A 13,800-nucleotide genomic window follows, 5' to 3' on the forward strand; every position below is an offset into this window, starting at 1 on the left:
GGACGTGGAGGAGCGCGTCCCGCCTGCGCCTAGGTGCACGCGCTCGCCGGTCTACGGATGAGCGGCAGCCGGGACTGGGAAAACGAAGGGAGGGCCACGCCCTGCTCCCTGCATCCGCTGGAGAGTGTGAAGGGAGGTCCTCTCCCCTCCTCACCTCGGCGAAGCTGGAGGCGGGGCGCCGGCGGGAGGTGAGGCAGGGGCGGTGTCAAGCAGCAGCCGACGGCGATTGGAGGAGGGATTGGAGGGAGGGAGTCCCCTGGCGCTGCGGTCGGTGCTCGGGGCCGGCGAAGGCGAGCTCCCCAGGCCGGCAGGGGTGATATCCCGAGCGGTGCGGCTGGGACTCGACCTGCGGGCAGTAGGGGTGAGGTCCCCGGACGACATGGCCGTCCCGTGGGACGTCCTCGAGCAGGTCGTCTGGGATAAGGAGGTCGAGGTCTCGCAGCGGAAGGCCCGGGCGCCGCTCCACAGGGTGGCTGAGTCCGCGCAGCGTGCGCCGCTTCCCAGGGACATTGCCTCGGCCGCCGCAACGGAGGGCTCCCCGCGCTCGTCGTCGAGGTCAAGAAGGCGTCGCCCACCAGGGACTCAGGAACCACTTCAACCCGGTTAGTTGTACTAAGAGGTTGAGACTTCTTTCTTGGAATTGGATATAGCTGCTGGGCGGAACATTGCATCCTGCAACTTGCTTGCCATCTCTGAGTCGAAGATTGACTCTGTGTGTGAGTGACCAATGCGATTCTTTAAAATTCTTGACAGGTCGAGATCACGCAAGCCTACGAGAAGAACGGCGCGGCCTGCTTGAGCATCCTGACTGACGAGAAGCACTTCCTGGTCAGGCATTTGCTTCTTGTTCTTCAACTGATGAAATTTCTTTGTTACAGCTCTCTAACATTTTCTTATCTTGTGCATACACATTCCTCTAGGGGAGCTTTAAGAATATGAAGACCATACACAATTCTGGTGTGAATGTAAGTCGATGCAAACATGCTTGCATTGTCTCAAGAATTGAAATATTTTTCTTCTATCTCTCTTGATTTTGACTTAATGTGCCTTTGTGGATATGGTTGTTGTGCCAATGCAGTTCCCTCTACTCTGTAAGGATTTTATCATTGACATCTGGCAAATCTATTATGCGCGTTCGAAAGGTGCCGATGCGATTCTCCTGATTGCTGCCGTGCTGCCGGACCTTGACATCAAGTACATGCTTCGTGTTTGCAGGAGTCTTGGCATGACAGCTCTTGTTGAGGTTAGTAGACACAAGCTTGTGTGTGTGTGTATACTTATATTTCATCTACTGGTTCTTTCCTGTCATAGTAAAGTCTACCATGCTACTGTTGCAAAACAGTCTAGCTTGATTATTGAATTTTCGAACACACGCATTTTTATTATTGAAATGTTAGCTTACATACATAAGTGTAATTCACCATCTCGTACAAGTTGTAATTTACCACTCCTTTGGCCGTACTAAAGGAGTTAACCTTTTCTTTTGAGGAATTACTAAACATAAATTGTATTTTAGGTTCATGATGTGAGGGAGTTGGATCACGTACTGAAGATAGATGGTGTTCAACCTATTGGCATCAACAATTGCAGTCTAGGTACGTCTCCGTCAGTTCTTGCATAACAAAAGTTACATCGAGCTAAAATTTCTTTGTGGGGTGCAGCTATCCTCTGTCCATCCGGTAAGCTGAAATTTTATTTATGTTGCAGGGACATTTGAAGTCGACACTACGAACACAAACATGTTGTTAGAGAAACGTGGTGACATCATTAGGAAGAAGAAAATAATGGTAGGTTGGTCTGGCTTTTCATATAAAAAAACTTTGTAATCCCAGCTTGACATAATAGTTGTTTCAATGGATAATTTTTTTCCAATTATTGTTGTGATGCAGTCATTGTTGATACAAAATCTAGAAAGTTATCCACTAATGACAACTGAAAGGTACATAAAAAATCCATGATCCTAATCACAACATAATTTTTTTTATCTCAATACATTATTTTACCATACCATTTAATTTGTTCGTGATGCCAACATTGTACTAGATATGAGAACAAGAATAAAGTGAGACAACTGCATTTTATCCACTTCTTGTGAATTGACTTGCAGTATTGTTGATTTGGCCATTCAAAAGAAAATCAGTTCACTGGATAGTTTCTTCCTACTAGCACTTAGCATGTGTTGTCTAATTCTAAAACAGAAATTTCTCAAAATGAGCGCCGTCCACCCGTGCCCCGCTGGCCTCGCCGTCCGGCTGCCGGCGACCCCTCGCCATCCACTGACCGCTCACGCCGCCACGGCATCCATGTGCGTCGCTGGCCGCAGACCAAGTAATACACCCAAGAAAAAAATAGAGGACAAAAGAATACCATTAACCAGCAACAACGAAATTTCACATCAGCATCTAGATGTCAATCGTTTACAGCTACATCACCACCACACAACTCTTCCTAGCTTGGCGGCGAAGGCCAAATGCAGCAGATGACCACGAATCTATCCGGTAACGAAATTGCACAGCAAACAATCGACAACATAGCAGCGGGAGAGCAGGTTAGCGGTGGTGGGGATGCAACGCTGGTGGTCGGTGAGGAAGCAGCAACAGAGCGAGGAGACAATGGGGGTGTAGTGCAGGGCCCGACGAAAAAGCGTGCGTCACCATAAAAAAACCAACGTTATCGCAATTGACATCGGTGCGAGCTGATTGTACGCTATGCTACTTGCACTTAATTAGAAATGGATCCACATCTACTAACGCATGTACGCTATGTTGAGACGATAACGATGTTTGTTAAGCCGAACTATATGTGAAATGTGGTCGCTTTGTATGGTACAACACTGTTACATATCTATTGTTTCTCTCTAGCAACTCTCTTCCTTAAATAACAAAGGTGAATGAAATAATTAATTCAAAATTATTTTGATTTTCTAGCAAATGTGTTGACATCCCATCTGATAAGTGCAATACAAATTTAGTGCTAGAAATAAAAAAATTCATGATATTAAAAAATACAATTGATCTTTATCGTAGCAACGGACGGACATTTTGCTAGTAAACTAAAAAGGCTAAAACGACTTAAATTTGAAACGGAGGAAGTATAAAATAGCGTGATGCTTTGTACTCTTGGACGGCTGACGTTGGATTGGGATACGAACTCTGCCTACCACCCTATATGACCCTAATAAGGTAGTAACCATGGGTATATTTTTTCCCCTGTTTTGCATATAAGATTCAAATCCTGTCTCGTACAGTCACAGCCTACCTCCATGGACGCCTCTGAAACCCAAGACTTGCCTCTGCTAGACCCTAGCTTAGCTCCAGTTCTACTGTTTGGATCCGGCTATGGCGGAGCATACAACCAACGATGACGACGACATCACCGACAGATTCCTATGCAGCATACCCAAGCAGTAGCTTCTTCCGATTCCGGCTCTGGCTACCTCAACAGCAGCAACCTCCACTGGATCATGCCACAAGGCTGGGTGCTCACCGTGGATCCCACCACGCGCAACGCCTCCCTGCGTGACCCCTTCACCTCCCGCACGGTGCGTCCTCTGCCCCGGGACAGGAGAGCCTTCTCCTCGCGAGCAACAAGCACTAGTCCAGATTTGATTTGTGCTGCCACAACTAAATTAGCGTGCTGGCGAGCGTGATTGGCACCCACCAGCATAAAGTTTTCTTGACCGACGGGGGAGCACACACCATCTGTGCTGGCTGTGGGCTTATGTCGCCCACCAGCATAGAGTCTACTGTGCTGGCGGGCAACCTGAGTCCCCACCAGCACAGATGCACCCCATTTGTGCTAGCGGTTGGCTTATGTCATCCGCCAGCACAGAGCTCACACATTTATGATCGTGTGCATCTTCTTCCCCACGCAACCTTCCATTTGGAGCTTGCCCGAGAGGAGCTTGGGAAAAGCTCCAAAAGCACCAAATCTAAGGGGGAAGGTTTTGTTCTTGATTTCTTTGGAGGAGGTGACTATATAAGGTGAATTTGTGCCATTCCAACCTTCTTTTTTCAACTTTTATCCATCATTTCTAGCTTCATTAGCTTGTCATCAAGATCTAGAACTAGGAGGGAGAGAAGGAAAGAGAGAGAAAATAAATAGAAATGGATTATTTTTGTAAATAAAATTCTATGATCATATTATAACCGTTATAATGGTATGTTTGTCATTTTAATGTAAATTGAATTTGATTATATTTTTCCTACTTATTAATTATTACATCCATATTTTTAATTAATGAAGTTGATTATCTTAATATATAATTGAGTTTGATTTTTTTCCCTTCTTCTTATTAATTATTACATCCATGGTTCAATTGATTCTCATTTAGGATAATATAGAATTAGTTTTTATTATATTTTTCCTACTTCTTAATTATTACATCCATAGTTTTAATTAGTGAAGTTGATTGAATTAATATATAATTGAGTTTGATTTTTTTCCTTCTTATTATTAATTATTACATCCAAGGTTTAACTGCTCGGGAAAAGCTCCCAAAACACCAAATCTAAGGAGGAAGGTTTTGCTCTTGATTTCTTTAGAGGAGGTAGCTATATAAGGTGAGTTTGTGCCATTCCAACCTTCTTTTTCAACTTCTATCCATCATTTCTAATTTCATTAGCTTGTCATCTAGATCTAGAACTAGTAGAGAGAGGAGGGAAGGGAGAGAAAAAAAACTAGAAATGGAATATTTTTATAAATAAACTTCTATGGTCACATTATAACCAATACAATGTTATGTTTGTCATTTTAATGTAATATAGAATTGAGTTTAATTATATTTTTCCTCCTTATTAATTATTACATCCATAATTTTAATTAATGAAGTTGGTTATCTTAATATATATTGAGTTTGATTTTTTCCCTTCTTCTTATTAATTATTACGTCCAAGGTTTAATTGAGTTTCATTTACGGTAATATAGAATGATTTTTTTAAATTTCTTCCTACTTATTAGTTACTACATTCATAATTTAATTTAGTTTATAGAATAGCTCATTAAATTAGTTAATATAACATAGAATTCTTGTCATAGGTTGTTAAAGATGGATCATAGAGTATGGATGTATGGCATACAAAGACATTCGTATACTTTCATGTCAGAGGTATCGAAGTTTGTGGAGGCTGCGAAAAAGCACGCTCGCATTTGCAAAACAAAGCAAATACGTTATCTGTGTTTTGACTGTAGCAACAATATTGTATAGGAGGATACTAATGCATCAAGAGGCATTTGATAAAACAAGATTTTGTGGATGGATGGATCCGTATGCAAGACAAGCGGATCCGGCCTCCCCAAACGTGGATCCGGCCATCCTCGTGCAGCTTGAGCTCCAGCAAGCTGTGACACGCACCGGACACTACGAAGAACAGAGAAAGAAAAGGAAGAAGGGAGGGAAGGAGAAGGACACGTGCGGTGCCGCTTGACGCTGGCGCCAGCGCCGGCGCCAGCGATCTGACGGGGGCTCTTTTGGGGTGGCGGCATCGCCTCCCGGGCCGCCCAAGTGAGCGACACGGGAGTCAGAATGGTGAGAGTGGTATGTCTTGACTGTGCTGTTACTAAATTAAATTTCTTGATGTGGCCTACTTCTGGTGTCATTACAACTGCAACTGAAGTTTTCATATTATAATGAAAAAACACGCAAATTATGCATGCATAATTGTTCTTGGCCATATTGCTTGAGTAACCCAGCTTGTAAGGCTTCTTATTAGTAGGTTGATCACGATCACCGCATGTTTCTGCGATGCGAATCATATGCTTCTTTTGTCACTGCAGGAAACGGCGTCAGTTTAAGATCACGCTGTCGAAACACAAAGCTGTACTGTATTCGATCACGATCACTGCATGTTTTTTTAGCATGCCACGATGCGCAATCGTACTACAACATGAGGGTTACTACTAGGGATGAAAATGGATCGAATACGAGGGTTACTACTAGGGATGAAAACGGGTTGGATACGAACAGATATATGCGGATACGAATACAGATAGTTATTTATTTCGAGATTGAATATGGATACGAATAGTGTCAATATTTGTATTCATCCTATTTGCATATTAAATATCCGACTTTAAATGTCCGGATTCGAATACGATACAGATATTGAATATCCGGATTCGGTACGAACTATCCCTGCCACGTTTATAAATGGCAGTCGTTGTTTGCGAAGGCGAAATAAACCCGACGACATCGCCACTCGCATGGAGACAGTAGAAAAGCAAGAACTGCCGCCGCCGCCGCTGCTTGATTCAAGCCTGGCACCGGTCCTGCTGTTTAACTGCGGCCGCGACGGTGCCGACCCGGAGGATGGAGACGGCGGCGCTAGGCTTGCGTACAGCATACCCAAGAAGCAGCTGCTGCTGGCCGGAGAGCTGGACCGCCTCATCGACGACGTCAACTGGATCACGGCGCAGGGGTGGATGCTCACACTGGACCCGGCCACGCGCGCCACGTCCCTGCTCGACCCCTTCACCTCGCGCACGATCGGCCTGCCCCCGGACACGGACAGCCTCCTCGTCGCCGGCAGCGACGAGTCCACCTGCGTCATGTCGACCCGCCGGCCGACGGACCCGGGCTGCGTCGTGCTGGTGATACACCTCACGGACCCCGTGCTCTGCTACTGCCGCCCCGGGGGTAGCCGGTGGCTCAGGCACCAGTACCGGCCGGAGTTGATGGTCACTGACGACAGCTACGGCCGCGACGAGATCATTGATGCAATTGGTAACCGCACCATGGGCGTCTTAGGCAGGTTCCACACGTACTGGGCCGATACCGTGGCGACCCTCGAATTCTCACCGGACCCGGCTCTGTCTACCACCCAGATCGTGGCCACGACGGCGCCGCCGGCTTGCTACTGCTTCAAACCTAGGCTGGTGGAGTCCTGCGGAGACTTGTTCATGGTGGTGTTCTGGGGCACGGCCTTTACTGTAAACTTCGAGATCTTGTGTGTTCAAGTGCAAAAGCTGGAATGGTCTAGGAGCGCCTGGGTGAAGGTGGCAGGACTCGGTAGCAACAGGGTGTTCTTCGTCGGTGAAGACCAGTTTGGGGCGTCGCTGCCGGCAGACGAGTTTGGTTTCAAGGCGAATTGCATTTATTTCTGGAACAACTGTGACAAAGGTTTGTATGTCTATGACATGGAGCAAGGAACCACTGCCATGCATAACCCTGGCCCAGAAATTCCGGATTCGCAAGACCCTATTTTTTTTATGCCTGCAACTTGATGTACAAAGTGTATGCAAGGAACCACTACATGAATTAACTGTGATAAAGAAAATGGATTATAAGCTTAATTATTTCGATATTTGCTAGAAGAATCAGTTGTTACAAAGTGTATGCAAAACAGGATTGTAGTTCAAACCTTGGGTTGTCTACAACTCCTTATTGCACTATTTTCTCTCCCACTGGTATTTTCTTTAATTTCTACTTCGGTATCATATAGTATATGATAATGGATTGTGTCTAGCTCATATTCAGTGTCCAGGAGCCAAAATCAACCTTTCCGCAGTCTTTGAGCAAAAATCATAGAGTGTGGGAGTCATGTGGCAAGATCACCCCTACATAGGTGACCTTCACGAATCAGCCGATGTGAATGAGTGAACTTTGAGTTTGTTGAAACACAAAAATGAATGTAACAAGTTTCAATGCTTTGGGAAAGATTCTACTCGCAAAGGTATACACAACCCTCGTTACCACTGATTTTTGGTTTCAAGACAAACTTTACATCACTCTTCGATAACATGACTTTGAAATTCTCCTGATATTAGTGCTTTTAGTGGCTCCTAGTTGATAGAACTCTTTCGTTATTACGAACCCTAAATTAGCTATGGCTTCATTTTCGTATATTATAACCCCAATTAATTCCTTTGTTCGTTCTTCCTCTGCTTTATTTATATATTTTTGAAAGATTTTATATGCATGTTTAAGTATGCTAGGCAACACCTGAACCTCCCCCAGCAACGATCTGCTGCCGTGGCGGCACATTTGACCAAGCATCTACTTTGCACGGCAAGGACCTTGAGATTCCAGAGCACTTCGGTATTAGTAGTAACATCAGGCATCTGTAGCAACTGCTACGGGACCAATATGCCTGCCAAAAACATTTTGTTCTGGTGCGGATAGGGTCAACACGTCAGATTTCACCTAACCTCAACTCAGTGGGCCTCAAAACACATCAAGGGCTGACGAAAAGGACACAACTGGCCCATACAGCCCAACAACAATCCTAACTCAACTCACGCACCAACCCAGCTCACACCCTGTCCGCTCCCATCGCAACAGCCGGCCCTCACTGCAGCCGCCGCCCCTCACCGTCACCACCGCAGCCGCCGCCCCTCACCCAACGACAACGACGATGGGCAAGGCCGGGAAGAAGGCCACGAAGAAGGCGGCACCCATCAAGCCTGGGGGCACGGTGTACCAGTGCAAGATTTGCAAGCTGGAGTTCAAGGAAACCCTGCTGGAGTTAAGCCTGCACCACGGCACCTGCCTCGCCAAGAGGGAGCTGGAGGCCTAGAAAGCCCGATCCCATCGCGCGCAGCAGATCCGAGGTGAGCGACCCTACTACCGATCCTACTCACAGTAATATATCGAAATTACACATGGGGTTGAAACCTGGCTGGCGACCAGCTCGTTGCCCGCAGGCACGGCGAAATCTTGTGTCAATTCTACTCTTTTTTTTATTTTGCATTCCATAAAATTTATGGATTTACTACATCATGAGTCTTAAACATCCTTTTGCTTGTGGTTCCAATAAGTAGGCTTCTGAAGTGCATAGCTAACAGTGGTGAATCTGAAACTTGGGATTGATAACAGTTGTGCTAATAGGAATAATAGGAATAGATGGCCTACGCTTCCCATGGCCTGGCCTCCTGAAAATTAAGAGCATGTCAGAATTGGAATAAAAGTTACTCATGAGATGTAGAAATTTGAAAGTACCAAATACCAAATGGGGTAAGCAAGGAAAGAAATATAGGGGCCCAGTTTCCCAATAATCTTGCCTAGCCTGGCATAGCAAGCGGCGGCAAGGCTTCCAGCAGCGATCTGCTGCCGTGGCGGCACATTTGACCAAGCATCTACTTTGCACGGCAAGGACCTTGAGATTCCAGAGCACTTCGGTATTAGTAGTAACATCAGGCATCTGTAGCAACTGCTACGGGACCAATATGCCTGCCAAAAACATTTTGTTCTGGTGCGGATAGGGTCGACACGTCAGATTTCACCTAACCTCAACTCAGTGGGCCTCAAAACACATCAAGGGCTGACGAAAAGGACACAACTGGCCCATACAGCCCAACAACAATCCTAACTCAACTCACGCACCAACCCAGCTCACACCCTGTCCGCTCCCATCGCAGCAGCCGGCCCTCACTGCAGCCGCCGCCCCTCACCGTCACCACCGCAGCCGCCGCCCCTCACCCAACGACAACGACGATGGGCAAGGCCGGGAAGAAGGCCACGAAGAAGGTGGCACCCATCAAGCCTGGGGGCACAGTGTACCAGTGCAAGATTTGCCAGCTGGAGTTCAAGGAAACCCTGCTGGAGTTAAGCCTGCACCACGGCACCTGCCTCGCCAAGAGGGAGCTGGAGGCCCAGAAAGCCCGATCCCAGCACGCGCAGCAGATCCGAGGTGAGCGACCCTACTACCGATCCTACTCACAGTAATATATCGAAATTACACATGGGGTTGAAACCTGGCTGGCGACCAGCTCGTTGCCCGCAGGTTTGGCGAAATCTTGTGTCAATTCTACTCTTTTTTTTATTTTGCATTCCATAAAATTTATGGATTTACTACATCATGAGTCTTAAACATCCTTTTGCTTGTGGTTCCAATAAGTAGGCTTCTGAAGTGCATAGCTAACAGTGGTGAATCTGAAACTTGGGATTGATAACAGTTGTGCTAATAGGAATAATAGGAATAGATGGCCTACGCTTCCCATGGCCTGGCCTCCTGAAAATTAAGAGCATGTCAGAATTGGAATAAAAGTTACTCATGAGATGTAGAAATTTGAAAGTACCAAATACCAAATGGGGTAAGCAAGGAAAGAAATTTAGGGGCCCAGTTTCCCAATAATCTTGCCTAGCCTGGCATAGCAAGCGGCGGCAAGGCTTCCAGCAGCGATCTGCTGCCGTGGCGGCACATTTGACCAAGCATCTACTTTGCACTGCAAGGACCTTGAGATTCCCGAGCACTTCGGTATTAGTAGTAACATCAGGCATCTGTAGCAACTGCTACGGGACCAATATGCCTGCAAAAAACATTTTGTTCTGGTGCGGATAGGGTCGACACGTCAAATTTCACCTAACCTCAACTCAGTGGGCCTCAAAACACATCAAGGGCTGACGAAAAGGATAGACCTGGCCCATACAGCCCAACAACAATCCTAACTCAACTCACACACCAACCCAGCTCACACCCTGTCCGCTCCCATCGCAGCAGCCGGCCCTCACTGCAGCCGCCGCCCCTCACCGTCACCACCACAGCCGCCGCCCCTCAACCAACGACAACGACGATGGGCAAGGCCGGGAAGAAGGCCACGAAGAAGGCGGCACCCATCAAGCCTTGGGGCACAGTGTACCAGTGCAAGATTTGCAAGCTGGAGTTCAAGGAAACCCTGCTGGAGTTAAGCCTGCACCACGGCACCTGCCTCGCCAAGAGGGAGCTGGAGGCCCAGAAAGCCCGATCCCAGCACGCGCAGCAGATCCAAGGTGAGCGACCCTACTACCGATCCTACTCACAGTAATATATCGAAATTACACATGGGGTTGAAACCTGGCTGGCGACCAGCTCGTTGCCCGCAGGCACGGCGAAATCTTGTGTCAATTCTACTCTTTTTTTTATTTTGCATTCCATAAAATTTATGGATTTACTACATCATGAGTCTTAAACATCCTTTTGCTTGTGGTTCCAATAAGTAGGCTTCTGAAGTGCATAGCTAACAGTGGTGAATCTGAAACTTGGGATTGATAACAGTTGTGCTAATAGGAATAATAGGAATAGATGGCCTACGCTTCCCATGGCCTGGCCTCCTGAAAATTAAGAGCATGTCAGAATTGGAATAAAAGTTACTCATGAGATGTAGAAATTTGAAAGTACCAAATACCAAATGGGGTAAGCAAGGAAAGAAATTTAGGGGCCTAGTTTCCCAATAATCTTGCCTAGCCTGGCATAGCAAGCGGCGGCAAGGCTTCCAGCAGCGATCTGCTGCCGTGGCGGCACATTTGACCAAGCATCTACATTGCACGGCAAGGACCTTGAGATTCCAGAGCACTTCGGTATTAGTAGTAACATCAGGCATCTGTAGCAACTGCTACGGGACCAATATGCCTGCCAAAAACATTTTGTTCTGGTGCGGATAGGGTCGACACGTCAGATTTCACCTAACTTCAACTCAGTGGGCCTCAAAACACATCAAGGGCTGACGAAAAGGACAGAACTGGCCCATACAGCCCAACCACAATCCTAACTCAACTCACGCACCAACCCAGCTCACACCCTGTCCGCTCCCATCGCAGCAGCCGGCCCTCACTGCAGCCGCCTCCCCTCACCGTCACCACCGCAGCCGCCGCCCCTCACCCAACGACAACGACGATGGGCAAGGCCGGGAAGAAGGCCACGAAGAAGGCGGCACCCATCAAGCCTGGGGGCACGGTGTACCAGTGCAAGATTTGCAAGCTGGAGTTCAAGGAAACCCTGCTGGAGTTAAGCCTGCACCACGGCACCTGCCTCGCCAAGAGGGAGCTGGAGGCCCAGAAAGCCCGATCCTAGCGCGCGCAGCAGATCCGAGGTGAGCGACCCTACTACCGATCCTACTCACAGTAATATATCGAAATTACACATGGGGTTGAAACCTGGCTGGCGACCAGCTCGTTGCCCGCAGGAACGGCGAAATCTTGTGTCAATTCTACTCTTTTTTTTATTTTGCATTCCATAAAATTTATGGATTTACTACATCATGAGTCTTAAACATCCTTTTGCTTGTGGTTCCAATAAGTAGGCTTCTGAAGTGCATAGCTAACAGTGGTGAATCTGAAACTTGGGATTGATAACAGTTGTGCTAATAGGAATAATAGGAATAGATGGCCTACGCTTCCCATGGCCTGGCCTCCTGAAAATTAAGAGCATGTCAGAATTGGAATAAAAGTTACTCATGAGATGTAGAAATTTGAAAGTACCAAATACCAAATGGGGTAAGCAAGGAAAGAAATATAGGGGCCCAGTTTCCCAATAATCTTGCCTAGCCTGGCATAGCAAGCGGCGGCAAGGCTTCTAGCAGCGATCTGCTGCCGTGGCGGCACATTTGACCAAGCATCTACTTTGCACGGCAAGGACCTTGAGATTCCAGAGCACTTCGGTATTAGTAGTAACATCAGGCATCTGTAGCAACTGCTACGGGACCAATATGCCTGCCAAAAACATTTTGTTCTGGTGCGGATAGGGTCGACACGTCAGATTTCACCTAACCTCAACTCAGTGGGCCTCAAAACACATCAAGGGCTGACGAAAAGGACACAACTGGCCCATACAGCCCAACCACAATCCTAACTCAACTCACGCACCAACCCAGCTCACACCCTGTCCGCTCCCATCGCAGCAGCCGGCCCTCACTGCAGCCGCCTCCCCTCACCGTCACCACCGCAGCCGCCGCCCCTCACCCAACGACAACGACGATGGGCAAGGCCGGGAAGAAGGCCACGAAGAAGGCGGCACCCATCAAGCCTGGGGGCACGGTGTACCAGTGCAAGATTTGCAAGCTGGAGTTCAAGGAAACCATGCTGGAGTTAAGCCTGCACCACGGCACCTGCCTCGCCAAGAGGGAGCTGGAGGCCCAGAAAGCCCGATCCCAGCGCGCGCAGCAGATCCGAGGTGAGCGACCCTACTACCGATCCTACTCACACTAATATACCGAAATTACACATGGGGTTGAAACCTGGCTGGCGACCAGCTCGTTGCCCGCAGGCACGGCGAAATCTTGTGTCAATTCTACTCTTTTTTTTATTTTGCATTCCATAAAATTTATGGATTTACTACATCATGAGTCTTAAACATCCTTTTGCTTGTGGTTCCAATAAGTAGGCTTCTGAAGTGCATAGCTAACAGTGGTGAATCTGAAACTTGGGATTAATAACAGTTGTGCTAATAGGAATAATAGGAATAGATGGCCTACGTTTCCCATGGCTCCTGAAAATTAAGAGCATGTCAGAATTGGAATAAAAGTTACTCATGAGATGTAGAAATTTGAAAGTACCAAATACCAAATGGGGTAAGCAAGGAAACAAATTTAGGGGCCCAGTTTCCCAATAATCTTGCCTAGCCTGGCATAGCAAGCGGCGGGAAGGCTTCCAGCAGCAATCTGCTGCCGTGGCGGCACATTTGACCAAGCATCTACTTCGGCAAGGACCTTGAGATTCCAGAGCACTTCGGTATTAGTAGTAACATCAGGCATCTCTAGCAACTGCTACGGGACCAATATGCCTGCCAAAAACATTTTGTTCTGGTGCGGATAGGGTCGACACGTCAGATTTCACCTAACCTGAACTCAGTGGGCCTCAAAACACATCAAGGGCTGACGAAAAGGACAGAACTGGCCCATACAGCCCAACAACAATCCTAACTCAACTCACGCACCAACCCAGCTCACACCCTGTCCGCTCCCATCGCAGCAACCGGCCCTCACTGCAGCCGCCGCCCCTCACCGTCACCACCGCAGCCGCCACCCCTCACCCAACGACAACGACGATGGGCAAGGCCGGGAAGAAGGCCACGAAGAAGGCGGCACCCATCAAGCCTGGGGGCACGGTGT

The 13,800-nt window shown here is 47.5% G+C and overlaps 1 pseudogene; it reads left to right on the plus strand.

The window, feature by feature from the left end:
* Nucleotides 1–247: 247 nt before the first annotated feature.
* On the plus strand, nucleotides 248–2,868 carry LOC101778719 (annotated as a pseudogene).
* Nucleotides 2,869–13,800: the final 10,932 nt, after the last annotated feature.

The sequence above is a fragment of the Setaria italica genome, chromosome II (genome assembly GCF_000263155.2).
Source record: "Setaria italica strain Yugu1 chromosome II, Setaria_italica_v2.0, whole genome shotgun sequence".
NCBI lineage: Eukaryota > Viridiplantae > Streptophyta > Magnoliopsida > Poales > Poaceae > Setaria > Setaria italica.